Source organism: Salvelinus fontinalis, unplaced genomic scaffold (assembly GCF_029448725.1).
Source record: "Salvelinus fontinalis isolate EN_2023a unplaced genomic scaffold, ASM2944872v1 scaffold_0226, whole genome shotgun sequence".
In the NCBI taxonomy this organism is placed as follows: domain Eukaryota; kingdom Metazoa; phylum Chordata; class Actinopteri; order Salmoniformes; family Salmonidae; genus Salvelinus; species Salvelinus fontinalis.
The window spans coordinates 202,690-221,536 of record NW_026600435.1 but is presented as its reverse complement, the minus strand read 5'-3'; the positions used below and the strand labels follow the sequence as shown (position 1 = coordinate 221,536).

The following is an 18,847-nucleotide window of genomic DNA, read 5'->3' as shown; positions in this document are numbered from 1 at the left end:
GTCATGTGAGTCTAACCCTAACTGCTGACCCCTAACCCTCTTACCTTTAACCCTAACCCTCTTACCTTTAACCCTAACCTTGGGAGTCCAACATCAAACTCTGGGAGTTTAACCCCTAACCCTGGGAGTCTAACCCTGGGAGTCTAACCCCTAACCCTGGGAATCTAACCCTGGGAGTCTAACCGTGGGAGTCCAACCTCAAACCGTGTGAGTCCAACCTCAAACCCGGGGAGTCCAACCTCAAACCCTGGGAGTCCAACCTCAAACCCTGGGAGTCCAACCTCAAACCCGGGGAGTCCAACCTCAAACCCTGGGAGTTTAACCTTAAACCCTGGGAGTCCAACCTCAAACCCTGGGAGTTTAACCTTAAACCCTGGGAGTCCAACCTCAAACCCTGGGAGTTTAACCTCAAACCCTGGGAGTCCAACCTCAAACCCTGGGAGTTTAACCTTAAACCCTGGGAGTCCAACCTCAAACCCTGGGAGTTTAACCTTAAACCCTGTGAGTCCAACCTCAAACCCTGGGAGTCCAACCTCAAACCCTGGGAGTTTAACCTTAAACCCTGGGAGTCCAACCTCAAACCCTGGGAGTTTAACCTTAAACCCTGGGAGTCCAACCTCAAACCCTGGGAGTCCAACCTCAAACCCTGGGAGTTTAACCTTAAACCCTGGGAGTCCAACCTCAAACCCTGGGAGTCCAACCTCAAACCCTGGGAGTTTAACCTTAAACCCTGGGAGTCCAACCTCAAACCCTGGGAGTCCAACCTCAAACCCTGGGAGTCCAACCTCAAACCCTGGGAGTTTAACCTTAAACCCTGGGAGTCCAACCTCAAACCCTGGGAGTTTAACCTTAAACCCTGGGAGTCCAACCTCAAACCCTGGGAGTCCAACCTCAAACCCTGGGAGTTTAACCTTAAACCCTGGGAGTCCAACCTCAAACCCTGGGAGTCCAACCTCAAACCCTGGGAGTCCAACCTCAAACCCTGGGAGTTTAACCTTAAACCCTGGGAGTCCAACCTCAAACCCTGGGAGTCCAACCTCAAACCCTGGGAGTTTAACCATAAACCCTGGGAGTTTAACCATAAACCCTGGGAGTTTAACCCCTAACCCTGGGAGTCTAACCCCTAACCCTGGGAGTCTAACCCTGGGAGTTTAACCCCTAACCCTGGGAAATTAACCCCTAACCCTGGGAGTTTAACCCCCTAACCCTGGGAGTCTAACCCCTAACCCTGGGAGTCTAACCCCTAACCCTGGGAGTCTAACCCCTAACCCTGGGAGTCTAACCTTAACCTGTAAGTCTAACCCCTAACCCTGGGAGTCTAACCCCTAACCCCTGGGAGTCCAACCTTAACCTGGAAGTCTAACCCCTAACCCTGGCCCTGGAAGTACCTACAAGCCAGGCTCATGTTTCATGTCTCTTACAGCATGCTAATTCATCTGGAGGTCTGAACTGAGAAGTGCAAACAGCATTCATGTAAAACTGTCTGGATGTTCTCATAGTGTCTATCACCTGACCTAGAATCATTATCATTCTCACTTTATACTGAAGGTGGTTTCAGGCAGCAGCCAATCCAGTAGACTGCAACAGTCACTCTGTTTGATAACTCTGTGTTGTGTCTTTTGTGTCTCTTGTAGATCTCCCAGAACCAGGTGATGCTGTCTCACAGTCCTCTCAGGATGTTCACGAAGTACCATGAGAAATGTGTTCTGGTGTCAGGACAAGGACCTGTACTGGATATCGCTAACAAGTATCTGTCTAATCACTTCTAACTCTGTTTCACTGTGCCATTATCACCAGATGTATATAGTTACTCAGCCAGTGTGAGTAGCTTACTAAAAAACTATCGACATATAAAACATCAATCAAAGCCTTTAGTCTTTCTTAGAGAGGTAGTTCTATGTTAATCAGTAAGATCACATGGCTGTACAGCTGGTTGTGTTTTGTATCCCTGGTTCATCTGCTCCCCATATATTCAAGGTCTCTGTGATTACTGGGTGACAGCCTGGCAGGTCCAGGGACAGTAATGAGAGCGTATACAATAATAGTGCACCGATGACGATAAGAGCAGATGATGTTGTTGTCCAGATAAAGGTTTGGCCTACTGCTTCAGCCTGGGGCTTGTCGTCCAGATAAAGGTTTGGCCTACTGCTTCCGCCTGGGGCTTGTTATCCAGATAAAGGTTTGGCCTACTGCTTCAGCCTGGGGCTTGTCGTCCAGATAAAGGTTTGGCCTACTGCTTCAGCCTGGGGCTTGTCGTCCAGATAAAGGTTTGGCCTACTGCTTCCGCCTGGGGCTTGTTATCCAGATAAAGGTTTGGCCTACTGCTTCAGCCTGGGGCTTGTCGTCCAGATAAAGGTTTGGCCTACTGCTTCAGCCTGGGGCTTGTCGTCCAGATAAAGGTTTGGCCTACTGCTTCAGCCTGGGGCTTGGCGTCCAGATAAAGGTTTGGCCTAATGCTTCAGCCTGGGGCTTGGCGTCCAGATAAAGGTTTGGCCTACTGCTTCAGCCTGGGGCTTGGCCTCCATATAAAGGTTTGGCCTACTGCTTCAGCCTGGGGCTTGTCGTCCAGATAAAGGTTTGGCCTACTGCTTCCGCCTGGGGCTTGTTATCCAGATAAAGGTTTGGCCTACTGCTTCAGCCTGGGGCTTGTCGTCCAGATAAAGGTTTGGCCTACTGCTTCAGCCTGGGGCTTGTCGTCCAGATAAAGGTTTGGCCTACTGCTTCAGCCTGGGGCTTGGCGTCCAGATAAAGGTTTGGCCTACTGCTTCAGCCTGGGGCTTGTCGTCCAGATAAAGGTTTGGCCTACTGCTTCAGCCTGGGGCTTGTCGTCCAGATAAAGGTTTGGCCTACTGCTTCCGCCTGGGGCTTGTCGTCCAGATAAAGGTTTGGCCTACTGCTTCAGCCTGGGGCTTGGCGTCCAGATAAAGGTTTGGCCTACTGCTTCAGCCTGGGGCTTGTCGTCCAGATAAAGGTTTGGCCTACTGCTTCAGCCTGGGGCTGGCAAACCTAAACACAGCGTCGTCAGCCATGCTGATGATCTGACCTTTTCTAGCACAGAGAATATAGAACGGTCTTTGATAAGAGTATAAACTGTGGAAATTCCACTGAGTATACAAAACATTAAGAGTATTCCATGACATAGACTGACCAGGCGAATCCAAGTGAAAGCTATGATCCCTTATTGATGTCAATTGTTAAATCCACTTCAATCAGTGTTAATGAAGGGGAGGAGATGGGAAAAAGAAGGACTTTCAAGCCTTGAGACATGGATTGTGTATTTGTGCCATTCAGAGGGTGAATGGGCAAGATAAAACACTTAAGTGCCTTTGAACTGTTTGTGTCAAGAACTGCAAGGTTTCTGGGTTTTTCACACCCATGTGTATCAAGAATGGTCCACCACCCAAAGGACATCCAGCCAATTGGATTCAACTGTGGGAAGCATTGGAGTCAACATGGGTCAGCATCCCTGTGGAATGCTTTCGATACCTTGTAGAGTCCATGCCCCGACGAATTGAGGCTGTTCTGAGGGAAAAAGAGAGTGGGGTACCAGTAAATATTATGAAGCTGTTCCTAATGTTGGGCTCCCAAGTGGCGCAGTGGTCTAAGGCACTGCATCTCAGTGCAAGAGGCGCCCTGGTTCGAATCCAGGCTGTATCACATCTGGCCGTGAGTGGGAGTCCCATAGGGCGGCGCACAATTGGCCCAGCGTCGTCCGGGATAGGCTGTCAATGTAAATAATAATTTGTTTCTTAACTGTTTGGTATACTTAGTGTATGTTATAGATGTTACCATGTTGATCCTTAACGTCCCTCCAGTCTGGGCTTCCGGAATGTGGTGAGCATCGACATGTTGAGAGAATACTTCCCCCTGCTGGATATGGTGGACCACAACAGACGACCCAAACTACCAGTAGGAACACGCACGCACACACACACACACACACGCACGGTGGTGCTGTTGGACAGGAAAAACCATCCATGTAACCTCATTGATCCAATGGTGGCCATATTGTTTGAGCTAGAGTCCTGGAAGATGTTGCGTGTCAAAACATGGGTACATACACTACCGTTCAAAAGTTTGGGGTCACTTAGAAATGTCTTTGTTTTCCATGAAAACATACCTGAAATTAGTTGCAAAATGAATAGGAAATATAGTCAAGACGTTGACAAGGTTATAAATAATGATTTTTAATTGAAATAATAATAGTGTCCTTCAAACTTTGATTTCGTAAAAGAATCCTCCATTTGCAACAATTACAGCCTTGCAGACTTTTGGCATTCTAGTTGTCAATTTGTTGAGGTAATCTGAAGAGATTTCACCCCATGCTTCCTGAAGCACCTCCCACAAAATTGGATTGGCTTGATGGGCACTTCTTACGTACCATACGGTCAAGCTGCTCCCAGAACAGCTCAATAGGGTTGAGATCCGGTGACTGTGCTGGCCACTCCATTACAGACAGAATACCAGCTGACTGCTTCTTCCCTAAATAGTTCTTGCATAGTTTGGAGCTGTGCTTTGGGTCATTGTCCTGTTGTGGGAGGAAATTGGCTCCAATTAAGCGCCGTCCACAGGGTATGGCATGGCATTGCAAAATGGAGTGATAGCCTTCCTTCTTCAAGATCCCTTTTACCCTTTACAAATCTCCCACTTTACCACCACCAAAGCACCCCCAGACCATCACATTGCCTCCACCATGCTTGACAGATGGCGTCAACCACCAAAGCACCCCCAGACCATCACATTGCCTCCACCATGCTTGACAGATGGCGTCAACCACCAAAGCACCCCCAGACCATCACATTGCCTCCACCATGCTTGACAGATGGCGTCAACCACCAAAGCACCCCCAGACCATCACATTGCCTCCACCATGCTTGACAGATGGCGTCAACCACCAAAGCACCCCCAGACCATCACATTGCCTCCACCATGCTTGACAGATGGCGTCAACCACCAAAGCACCCCCAGACCATCACATTGCCTCCACCATGCTTGACAGATGGCGTCAACCACCAAAGCAGCCCCAGACCATCACATTGCCTCCACCATGCTTGACAGATGGCGTCAACCACCAAAGCAGCCCCAGACCATCACATTGCCTCCACCATGCTTGACAGATGGCGTCAACCACCAAAGCACCCCCAGACCACCACATTGCCTCCACCATGCTTGACAGATGGCGTCAACCACCAAAGCACCCCCAGACCATCACATTGCCTCCACCATGCTTGACAGATGGCGTCAACCACCAAAGCAGCCCCAGACCATCACATTGCCTCCACCATGCTTGACAGATGGCGTCAACCACCAAAGCACCCCCAGACCATCACATTGCCTCCACCATGCTTGACAGATGGTGTCAACCACCAAAGCACCCCCAGACCATCACATTGCCTCCACCATGCTTGACAGATGGCATCTGGCACTCCTCCAGCATCTTTTCATGTTTTCTTCTTTTTTCTAATCTTCCTCTGTTCAGTGTCTGTGTTCTTTTTCTTCTTCTTCTTCTTTTTGGCCAGTCTGGCATTTTCTTTGCAACTCTGACTGTACTTGTCCTCCTGCTCAGTTGTGGAACGGGGCCTCCCACTCCTCTTTCTATTCTGGTTAGAGACAGTTTGTGCTGTTCTGTGAAGGGAGTAGTATACAGCGTTGTACGAGATCTTTAGTTTGTTGGCAATTTCTCACATGGAATATCCTTCATTTCTCAGAACAAGAATAGACTGACGAGTTTCAGAAGAAAGTACTTTGTTTCTGGCCATTTTGAGCCTATAATCGAACCGACAAATGCTGATGCTCCAGATACTCAACTAGTCTAAAGAAGGCCAGTTTTATTGCTTCTTTAAATCAGAACAACTGTTTTCAGCTGTGCTAACATAATTGCAAAAGGGTTTTCTAATGATCAATTAGCCTTTTAAAATGATAAACTTGGATTAGCTAACACAACGTGCCATTGGAACACAGGAGTGATGGTTGCTGATAATGGGCCTCTGTACGCCTATGTAGATATTCCATTAAAAATCAGCTGTTTCCAGCTACAATAGTCATTTACTACATGAACAATGTCTACACTGTATTTCTTATTTTAATGGACATTTTATTTTGCTTTTCTTTCAAATACAGGGACATTTCTAAGTGACCCCAAACTTTTGAATGGTAGCGTACATTTCTTCAACAACAGGTTATGGTCAATAATATCAAAGGCTGCACTGAAATCTGACAGTACAGCTCCCACAATCTTCTTATTATCAATTTCTTTCAACCAATCATCAGTAATTTGTGTCAGTGCAGTACATGTTGAGTGCCCTTCTCTGTAAGCATGCTAAACGTCTGTTGTTAATTTGTTTTCAGAGAAATAGCTTTGTATTTGGTCAAACACCATTTTTTTCAACAGTTTGCTAAGAGCTGGCAGCAAGCTGATAGGTCTGCTGTTGGAACTAGTGAAGGCCGCTTTACCACTATTGGTTAGCGGAATTACTTCCCTCCAGGCCTGAGGACAAAGACTTTCCTCTAGGCTCAGATTAAAGATATGACAGATAGGAGTGGCCATAGAGTCAGCTTCCATCTAAGTTGTCAATGCCAGGAGGTTTGTCATTATTGATCGTTAACAATAATTTCCCCACCTCTCCCACACTAACTTTACAAAATTCAAACATGCAATGCTTTTATTTTTTTTTACGCATGAGTACAATGGCTCACTTCGTTGTTGGGATTTCCTGCCTAAGTACGCCCACTTTGCCAATTAAGTAATCATTCAAATTATTGGCAACATCAAATAGTTTTGTGATGAATAAGCCATCTGATTCGATGAAAAATGGAGTTGAATGTGTCTTTCTGCTCATAATTTAATTCAAAGTACTACAAAGTGTTTGATCTTGGCATCATAATACAGTTTCTTCTTCTTTTTTTGTTTAGTAACAATTTCTCAAATTGCAATAAATCAGCCAGTCAGATGTGCAGCCAGACTTACCACTCCTTTTGCCCCATCTCTTTCAACCATACAGTTTTTCAATTCTTCATCAATCCACGGAGCCTTAACAGTTCTAAGTCAGTTAGTAATTAGTTTATCAGAGATAGACATAATACTGAGAAGAGCAAACAAAGCAAGAGAAATAAACATACATTCAGCAGTCCATTAATCAGTTGGCGTGTGTAAGTGTGTGTGTGTGTGTGTGTGTGTGCTGCGGGGTTGAAGCTACGAACCCATAGGTTCTCTTACCCCTAACATGCTTTTGGAAGGGAGGGTGGAAAATAAGCATTTCACTGTGACAAATACAATTTGCCAATCTTGCCGTTAAACTCATCAATCTGACCCTGGGAGAAATGCAAACTGTTCTTCAGGTCCTGGACCTCTCTGGTCCATTATTGTATTAGTTGACTCCACCAGTATTGTTCTTCAGGTCCTGGACCTCTCTGGTCAGGTCGTCCATTATTTTATTAGTTGACTCCACCAGTATTGTTCTTCAGGTCCTGGACCTTTCAGGTCCATTATTTTATTAGTTGACTCCACCAGTATTGTTCTTCAGGTCCTGGACCTCTCAGGTCCATTATTTTATTAGTTGACTCCACCAGTATTGTTCTTCAGGTCCTGGACCTCTCAGGTCCATTATTTTATTAGTTGACTCCACCAGTATTGTTCTTCAGGTCCTGGACCTTTCAGGTCCATTATTTTATTAGTTGACTCCACCAGTATTGTTCTTCAGGTCCTGGACCTCTCAGGTCCATTATTTTATTAGTTGACTCCACCAGTATTGTTCTTCAGGTCCTGGACCTCTCTGGTCCATTCTGTTATTAGTTGACTCCACCAGTATTGTTCTTCAGGTCCTGGACCTCTCTGGTCCATTCTGTTATTAGTTGACTCCACCAGTATTGTTCTTCAGGTCCTGGACCTCTCTGGTCCATTCTTTTATTAGTTGACTCCACCAGTATTTGGACAAAACACTAAGCTATTTTCTTGTTGTTGTAACAACTGCTTGTCTCTTTTTGTTTGTTTAAAAGACCCTTCACCTGTGATAGAGACAATCAATCACATGTATTTATAAAGCCCTTTTTACATCAGCTGATATCTCAAAGTGCTATACAGAAACCCAACCTAAAACCCCAAACAGCAAGCAATGAAGATGTAGAATCACGGTGGCTAGGAAAAACTCCCTAGAAAGGCAGGAACCTAGGAAGAAACCTAGAGAGGAACCAGGCTATGAGTAGTGGCCAGTCCTCATCTGGCTGTGCTGGGTGGAGATAAGAGTACATGGCCATTTAAGGCCATATTGTTCTTCATGATGTTCAAACAGTACTCCCGCCTGCTTTGGTCTTTGTCATGTCAACAACGTAGGTTACGCTGTTACTTCCAGACAGGGCAGGTTGCAAGGATCTAGACAGCCACAAGCCTGGGACAATCTGCAGTCCCAGCCCCAATGGCTAACCTCGTCACGGGCTGCGCTCAAGAACACCCAGCTAGCTTAATGCCAAATCATATCAAATTGTATTTGTCACATGCGCAGAATACAATAGATGTAGATCTTACAGTGAAATGCTTACTTACAAGCCCTTAACCAACAATGCAGTTTTAAGAAAATAACTAAAAAAAGTAAGAGATAAGAATAACAAATAATTAACAATAGCTATATACAGGCGGTACCGGTACAGAGTCAATGTGCGGGGGCACTGGGGCCCCAAAACAGCTCCTCAGATCCGGCCTTGGGATCTGTCCAGTCCAGGATCACTGGATCACTGATCACTATACAGATAGTAACGGTCCCAGCAACTGATGCCAACCACGTCACAGGATCCAAAATCAAAAGGGAGCTAGCTAGTAACCAAACCTTTTCAATAGACTTTCAAAACAAACTTTTCAAAACAACAAATCGAGCTCTCCCTCGTTCCGTGTTCAACAGGAAGTGAAGAAGACATTTAAAAGTAGTCAACATCATTACAAATGGTCCAAAATAGATCAAAGGACTATTGCATGATCGGTTGATGTTGAGTTGTGATATTTGGCAAGTGTGGTAAGGAGTACAGAAGTAGCTCACCCTAGGGTGATGTGTCCAATTTGTCCAGATGGTGGCATTATGATGCAAGTGTGTGTCTGTGTGTTTGACTATGTGCATTTACAGTATGTATGTATGTGAAACATTTCATAGTGAAACACTATCAATACCCCTGATGGACCTTTTCAGGTAGTACTAACACTTGTGCCATCTTATAACAACTGCTCAACTCACTTCAACATTTACCAACAATGAACAACAGTACCTAGCTTGAACCCTGGCAACACTGCTCGCTGCTTTAATTACTGTGGGGTTTGCAAAGCAAAAGCCCCCACTTAAATCTTCGACATAATTCTCACTTTTTATTGTTATTAAATGGGACGTACAAAGCAAACGTCACATTCTAAAACTTTGTTGTTCTTCTTCTTCTTCTGCACGCTACTCCTCTTACACTGCTACAAACGCCATTCACACTTTAAAACGTCTTTTACGCCATCTTCATTCACTTTAATGTGGCTAATAATTGTGACGTCATCACTTCCAACTTCCATCCACTGTAAATGCAACAATGCAACTTTTGACACAAATCAGCTACTTGGACCACTTTGACAAAAACTTACACAAAGAGTTAAAGGTTGTGGCATCTTCTTCTTCTACTTCTATGCTATTCAAATCTGGAATAATAACAGAATGATCTGGTACCAATCAAACCTTACAGCTGTTTAAGTGACATTTTCGGTAACTTTTTCTGAGTTTAGTTATTTGTGTTGAAATATCTAACACAATCCAAAGTAATAAGGTTGACCGTGTGGTCTATCAAAGTAATAAGGTTGACCGTGTGGTCTATCAAAGTAATAAGGTTGATCAAAGTGATAAGGTTGACAGTGTAGTCTATCAAATACGGTTGACAGTGTAGTCTATCAAAGTGATAAGGTTGACAGTGTAGTCTATCAAAGTAATAAGGTTGACAGTGTAGTCTATCAAAGTAATAAGGTTGACAGTGTAGTCTATCAAAGTAATACGGTTGACAGTGTAGTCTATCAAAGTAATACGGTTGACAGTGTAGTCTATCAAAGTAATCATACCGATTATTTTACAACATTTAAGTTTGACTATATTTAACTCTTGGCTTAAGTAAAACCTTTTAAACTTCTTCAACTACCACAAGAATACATGTAAAGAGTTGAAGCAAGTCCCATCAAATTTTTCATAATGGAAAAGTCCCATCTAGTTACTATTAGGTGGGACTTGCGAAGCAAAAGTCCCCACTTTAAATCTTCGTCTTACGTCTTCTTCTTATTTTTCTGCATGCTACTCCTCTTACACCGTTTACGCTAGAAACACCATTCAAAGTTTAAAATGTGCAGACTGGTCTGGAATAGTGTGCTTGCATACAACTTTTTAAATTATTTATACTTTTTAAACTATACATTTTTTGGTCTTTCTTTTTGGTCCATCTTCATTCATTTAAATGGGACTTATTTCACCATTCTAAAGCTCCCCGTTGTGACATCAACGTTTCCAACATTTACTGTAAACAATGTAACTTTTGACCACTTTGCAATTATCTTAGGCAAAAAGTTAGAGCATATGAAATCTTCCTCTACTTCTCTGCTTTTCAAACCTGAAATAATAACATAATTATATGGTACCTATCAAACGCTACAGCTGTTTAAGTAACCGCATCAACAACAAAAAATTCTAACTTTTTATAAACAACTGAACTTTTGACCACTTACCCAACAAGTTAGACAAAAAGTTAGAGGGTGTGACATCTTCGTCTACGGCTCTGCTATTCAAATATGTTTGCAGAACAAAAATATCCGCTACGGATCTAACTATACAGCTGTTTTAGTAAATATATTAACACATTTTCCCCAACTTATTCCAAACAACTGCCGTTTTGCCAAAAACTTAGAGCGTATGGAATCTCCCTCTACTTCTCTGCTTTCCAAATCTGGCTTTGAACAATAATATCTGCTACCAATAAAAAGTGAGTTGTTTGTAGGAGTTTAGAGTGATGAAAAAAGAAGCTAGCTAACAGCATCTCGTATCATGTCATTGCTATGGATACCGATGCATTAAATAATTCACAAACAGTAATTATTGAACTGTTCAAGCTAGGGACACCAAACAAACTTTCACATGTTCAGGCTATGCTAACTTCAAATTCTCAAAAACTTTGATCAACTATAACTAAATAAAGATTGCATAAAATAATCCACTACGAGTAACACTTGAATCATTCAAGCTTGAGACATCAAACCAATTGTCACATGTTCAGGCTATCCTAACATCAAATTCTTTAAAACTTTTATCAACTATAACTAGAAAATTAGCATAAAATAACCTACCAACAGTAACTCTTGAACCATTCAAGCTAGAGTCAACCAAACCAACTTTCACTTGTTCAGGCTATCATATCCTATCAATTAATCGAGCTAACAAGCTTCACAAGAACACCACATTTTCTTCAGGAAATGTACTTTTCTAGTTATTGGTGAAGAAAAAAAAATCCCATGAGATGAAAAGTTCAGAAATGTTCAGTTTAGCAACATAATAAAGGTCCAATGGCCACACCCTCTCATGCAATACCATGCAAGACTCAACTTATCTTAACAGATTTCGATTGACCACACGTGGGCACTATAATGGGCACATGTTTATATCTCTTGATCTGTTTGACTCAGAGTGATGAAATGTGTCACACACGCTCAGGGAGGTGAGTCAAGCTTACCTGTAGAAAATAGTTGAGTTTGGCCGCATGGTGGCGCTGTTGGACAGGAAAAAACATTCATGCAAGCTCATTGGTTCATAGTGGCCATGTTGTTTAAAGACGTGCCTCCATAAATGCTATATACCAAATTTACCAATCGGTTAAGCAGTTCAGGAGAAGAAGACATTTAAAATAGTCAAAAATACATCAAAGTTATATTGCATGATCTGGTTGATTTAGAGTTCTGATATTTGCCAATCGTGGTCAGGAGTACAGACGTATCTCATCCTAAGGCGATTTGTCCTGATGGTGGCACAGTGGACCCACAGTTTGAACCCTGGTAAGGCTGCTTGCAGGTATATTTAGGGGTTCAAGCAGCAAAGCTGGTGAAACCCTGTTGTATTTGTTTCCACTTCATTATTGTCATTATTATTATATTCCTCTTTCTACCATGTTGGTGAAGAAAAAAACAATTTCCATGAGATGGAAAGGCCCAGGACTGTGCAACTTAACAACATGGTAAAGGTCCTAGGGCCACACGCTTTCACGCAATACCATGGCAATTGGCCACATGGTGGCTCTATAACAAGAGATTGAAAAGTCTAAGTCATGTAATTTAGTTCATAGGTCCCTCCCCTCACAAAGAACAAATTTGCCTCAAGAACCCATAAAGTCCACCTCTGCTATGACTGTGTTCTCCCTATGTATGTCATGTTGTGTTACTGTATAGACTGGTAGTTCAGTATATTATATACATTTAGCAGACACTTTTGTCCAGTAGCCCGAAATATATTCCAACCACCTGAGACTGAGGATACCCTACCCATGGTGTATCACCATGTTACCTCTGCTGGAGCAGGGTCACATGCACAGCGATGTGAAAGGTCAGGGAGGAGATGGGGATTGAGAGTGACAGTGTCCCAGGGACACTTTAGGGTGTATGTACTCTGCAGCCCTGAATGTTACTCTTCTCTTGTTGCAGTCTTCACCTATTGTGAACCTCCCTATAGTTCAAGGTAAGAAGCATATTGTTCATATCCTAGTACATTATCTCCAAATAATGCTTCTACATGTAGAATCATCTTTCAGATTTATAAGAAAGGTATAAACTCACAATTTAATGATGTTGTTTCTCTTTTTTCCTGGTCGCAGCGGTCATCCTGTTCGGCGAGCCAATCCGATGGGAGACCAACCTGCAGCTGATCATTGATGTGTTGCTGACCAATGGGAGCCTGGGTAACGCCCATGAGATGCGTCACTCCGCCCACCTGCCGCTACTGGCCTGTAACATGGACCTGATGTGGATGGCCGAGGCCCAGTCTCCACGGTAACAAGTCACTGAGAAAGATTACACTATTGGAACAATGGTTGACAAATGTTTTAGTCACACTGTCTGTCATTGTGTGTGTGTGTGTTGCGTAGGTTTGGCCACGGGATGTTCCTTGTGTGTCTGGAGAACATCTACAGGAAGATAACGGGGCAGGAGCTGAAGTACGAAGCTCTGATGGGGAAACCTTCTGAACTAACATATCACTTCGCTGAGTACCTCATCAGGGAGCAGGCTGCAGAGAGAGGCTGGAGGACACCTATAAGAACACTCTACGCTATCGGGTAATAACCCCTTCAAAACACTATACACTATCAGGTTATAAGGTACACCCATCAGAGCAGTATACACTATCGGGTTATAAGGTACATTTACATTTACATTACATTTTAGTCATTTAGCAGACGCTCTTATCCAGAGCGACTTGCAGTAGAGTGCATACATTTTTATTACATTTTACATACTGAGACAAGGATATCCCTACCGGCCAAACCCTCCCTAACCCGGACGATGCTATGCCAATTGTGCGTCGCCCCACGGACCTCCCGGTTGCGGCCGGCTGCGACAGAGCCTGGGCGTGAACCCAGAGACTCTGGTGGCGCAGCTAGCACTGCGATGCAGTGCCCTAGACCACTGCGCCACCCGGGAGGTACACCCATCAGAGCAGTATACACTATCAGGTTAGAACCTACAACCTTCAGGACACACTATCGGGTTATAACCCCATCAGAACACTATACACTATCAGGTTATAAGGTACACCCATCAGAACACAAAACACTATCGGGTAACAGCTCCATCAGAACACAATACACTATCGGGTTAGAACCTACAACCATCAGAACACTATACACTATCGGGTAATAGCCCCATCAGAACACTATACACTATCGGGTAATAGCCCCATCAGAACACAATACACTAACAGGTTAGAACCTACAACCATCAGAACACAATACACTATTGGGTAATAAACATCCCAGCACACTATATGATATCGGCTTGGAACCTAGACCCATCAGAACACTATACACTATCGAGTAATAACCCCATCAGAACACTATACACTATCAGGTTATAAGGTACACTCATCAGAACACTATCGGGTTAGAACCTACAACCATCAGAATACTATACACAATCAGGTTTGAACAGGTTCACAACACAATACACTACTGGGTAATAAACATATCAGCACACTATATGATATCGGCTTGGAACCTAGACCTATCAAAACACTATACACTATCAGGTTAGAGCCTACACCCATCAGAACACTATACACTATCAGGTTTGAATCTACAACCCGCAGAACACTATACACTATTGGGTAATAACACCATCAGAACAGTAAACACTATCAGGTTAGAACCTACACCCATCAGAACACTATACACTATCAGGTTAGAACCTACACCCATCAGAACACAATACACTATCAGGTTAGAACCTACACCCATCACAACACAATACACTATCGGGTTAGAACCTACACCCATCAGAACACTATCGGGTAATAACCCCATCAGTATACTCAATGCTATCAGGTTAGAACCTACGCCCATCAGATCATTATACACCATCGAGTAATAACCCCATCAGAACACTATCGGGTAATAAATCCATCAGTATACTCCACGCTATCAGCATAGAACCTACACCCATCAGAACACTATCGGGTTAGAATCTACACGTATCAGAACACTATACACTATCAGGTTAGAACCTACACGTATCAGAACACTATACACTATCAGGTTAGAACCTACACGTATCAGAACACTATACACTATCAGGTTAGAACCTACACCCATCAGAACACTATACACTATCGGGTAATAGCCCCATTAGAACACTATACACTATCAGGTTAGAACCTACACCCATCAGAACACTATACACTATCGGGTAATAGCCCCATTAGAACACTATACGCTATCGGGTAAGTACCCTAAACCCATCAGAACACTATACACAATCAGGTTAGGACCTACACCCATTGGAACACTAAACGCTATCGTGTTAGAACCTACACCCATCAGAACACTATACGTCTACGCTGTCGGGTAAGGAACCACCCATCTGAGACAAAGCTGTAAGAAACCCTACTCTTCACTCTATTTATTTTTCCTTACTCATACAGTGGGGAGAACAAGTATTTGATACACTGCCGATTTTGCAGGTTTTCCTACTTACAAAGCATGTAGAGGTCTGTCATTTTTAGCATAGGTACCACTTCAACTGTGAGAGACGGAATCTAAAACAAAAATCCAGAAAATCACATTTTAAGTAATTAATTTGCATTTTATTGCATGACATAAGTATTTGATCACCTACCAACCAGTAAGAATTCCGTCTCTCACAGACCTGTTAGTTTTTCTTTAAGAAGCCCTCCTGTTCTCCACTCATTACCTGCATTAACTGCACCTGTTTGAACTCGTTACCTGTATAAAAGACACCTGTCCACACACTCTCCACAATGGCCAAGACCAGAGAGCTGTGTAAGGACATCAGGGATAAAATTGTAGACCTGCACAAGGCTGGGATGGGCTACAGGACAATAGGCAAGCAGCTTGGTGAGAAGGCAACAACTGTTGGCGTAATTATTAGAAAATGGAAGAAGTTCAAGATGACGGTCAATCACCCTCGGTCTGGGGCTCCATGCAAGATCTCACCTCGTGGGGCATCAATGATCATGAGGAAGGATGGGGGATCAGCCCAGAACTACACGGCAGGACCTGGTCAATGACCTGAAGAGAGCTGGGACCACAGTCTCAAAGAAAACCATTAGTAACACACTATGCCGTCATGGATTAAAATCCTGCAGCGCACGCAAGTTCCCCCTGCTCAAGCCAGCGCATGTCCAGGCCCGTCTGAAGTTTGCCAATGACCATCTGGATGATCCAGAGGAGGAATGGGAGAAGGTCATGTGGTCTGATGAGACAAAAATAGAGCCTTTTGGTCTAAACTCCACTCGCCGTGTTTGGAGGAAGAAGAAGGATGAGTACAACCCCAAGAACACCATCCCAACCGTGAAGCATGGAGGTGGAAACATCATTCTTTGGGGATGCTTTTCTGCAAAGGGGTCAGGACGACTGCACCGTATTGAGGGGAGGATGGATGGGGCCATGTATCGCGAGATCTTGGCCAACAACCTCCTTCCCTCAGTAAGAGCATTGAAGATGGGTCGTGGCTGGGTCTTCCAGCATGACAACGACCCGGAACACACAGCCAGGGCAACTAAGGAGTGGCTCCGTAAGAAGCATCTCAATGTCCTGGAGTGGCCTAGCCAGTCTCCAGACCTGAACCCTCTTTGGAGGGAGCTGAAAGTCCGTTTTGCCCAGCGACAGCCCCGAAACCTGAAGGATCTGGAGAAGGTCTGTATGGAGGAGTGGGCCAAAATCCCTGCTGCAGTGTGTGCAAACCTGGTCAAGAACTACAGGAAACGTATGATCTCTGTAATTGTAAACAAAGGTTTCTGTACCAAATATTAAGTTCTGCTTTTCTGATGTATCAAATACTTATGTCATGCAATAAAATGCAAATTAATTACTTAAAAATCATATGTGATTTTCTGCATTTTTGTTTTAGATTCCGTCTCTCACAGTTGAAGTGTAGCTATGATAAAAATTACAGACCTCTACATGCAGGAAAACCTGCAAAATCAGCAGTGTATCAAATACTGGTTCTCCCCACTGTATGTAGTAATGCTGCAAAATATTTTGTATTGTCGCTGTAAACTATACTGTATTGACATGTTACATCTGTAGTAATTATGTCATGATAGTGTATTAACATGTTACATCTGTAGTAATTATGTCATGATAGTGTATTGACATGTTACATCTATGTAGTAATTATGTCATGATAGTGGATTAACATGTTACATCTATGTAGTAATTATGTCATGATAGTGGATTAACATGTTACATCTATGTAGTAATTATGTCATGATAGTGTATTGACATGTTACATCTATGTAGTAATTATGTCATGATAGTGTATTAACATGTTACATCTATGTAGTAATTATGTCATGATAGTGTATTGACATGTTACATCTATGTAGTAATTATGTCATGATAGTGGATTAACATGTTACATCTATGTAGTAATTATGTCATGATAGTGTATTGACATGTTACATCTATGTAGTAATTATGTCATGATAGTGGATTAACATGTTACATCTATGTAGTAATTATGTCATGATAGTGTATTAACATGTTACACCTATGTAGTATTGCTGTAATGATCCTACTGACATGTTATCAGATACCCTGTTCCCTTCTAACTAGTGTCCAACCTTTATTCCATCTAACAAAAGAGACAACCTGATGACAGATATCTATGGAGCTAACCTGTATAACCGCTATCTGGAGGAAAGGGTCCGGACCAGGCAGACTGCTGCCCAAGTAGTGCAGGCCACGGTGGAGGGTACAGGGGGCGGAGGGTCCCCTAAAGCCCTTCTCCAGGACCAGGACATAGAGACGGCCTTGGAGAGCGAGCTGGCCTCCCCCTCCGCCACCTCCTGTAAATCCCTGCTGGTATGTACCGGTGTCTATAACCCTCACAGCGAGGTGCCGGCTGATGCCAGCCACAGCATCACCGAGACTGTGTTCCATGGTCACCGGGACTTCCGTTTCGACCCGGCCCTGATGGAACCAGGACACATCGTACAGGACGTACACAACGCTGTGGAACTCATCTGTCAACAGGAGAACTTTGTCTCTACTAGGCAATGACCTGTAGAATAGCATTAGAGTTGTATAACTTTGTCTCTACTAGGCAATGACCTGTAGAATAGCATTTGTATAACTTTGTATCTGTACGTCCAAAATGACCCTATTCCCTGTGTAGTTCAAAAGATAGGGAATATGGTGCCATTTCATATTTGTATATCAGATCCCAGTGAGGATGGTTTCAGCGTTAAAAACTGAAGAAATAGAAACAGAGTCTGAGACTGTAGAAATGGTAGGAATAGTAGAGTCTGAGGCTGTAGAAACAGTAGAGTCAGTCTGTAGAAATAGTAGAGTCTGAGTCTGTAGAAACAGAATAAACAGTAGAGTCTGAGACTGTAGAAACAATAGAGTCTGAGACTGTAGAAACATTAGAGTCTGAGACTGTATAAATGGTAGGAATAGTAGAGTCTGAGGCTGTAGAAACAGTAGAGTCTGAGTCTGTATAAATGGTAGGAATAGTAGAGTCTGAGGCTGTAGAAACAGTAGAGTCTGAGGCTGTAGAAATAATAGAGTCTGAGTCTGTAGAAACAGAAGGCAAACCTGTTAATTGAAATGCATTCCAAGTGACTACCTCATGAAGCTGGTTGAGAGAATGTCAAGCGTGTGCAAATCTAGGCAAAGGGTGGTTACTTTGAAGAATCTCAAATATAAAATATATTTTGATTTGTTAACAGTTTTTTGGTTACTACATGATTCCATACGTGTTATTTCATAGTTTTGATGTCTTCACTATTATTCTACAATGTAGAAAATAGTAAAAAAATAAAGAAAAACCCTGGAATGAGTAGGTGTGTCCAAATGTTTGACTGGTAATATATTTGATCAGCTTACTTTTCAAAACGATGGAAAAGCAGGTAGACTTTGCATTGAGGGCAGGTAGATACCAGATATGTGATAGCATGATCCTCTAACAACTTTTTGTACGTTAGATGAGTTCGATGATGGTAGCCTAGTGGTTTAAGCGTTGGGCCAATAACCCGAAAGGTTGCTGGATCGAATCCCCGAGCTAACAAGGTAAAAATCTGTCGTTCTGCCCCTGAGCAAGGCAGTTAACCCACTGTTCCCCCGGGCACCGAAG

At 43.3% G+C, this 18,847-nt stretch overlaps 1 pseudogene; it reads left to right on the top strand.

The window, feature by feature from the left end:
* LOC129844771 (haloacid dehalogenase-like hydrolase domain-containing 5) overlaps positions 1 to 18,657 on the top strand; it is a 38,913-nt pseudogene extending 20,256 nt beyond the window's left edge.
* Positions 18,658 to 18,847: the final 190 nt, after the last annotated feature.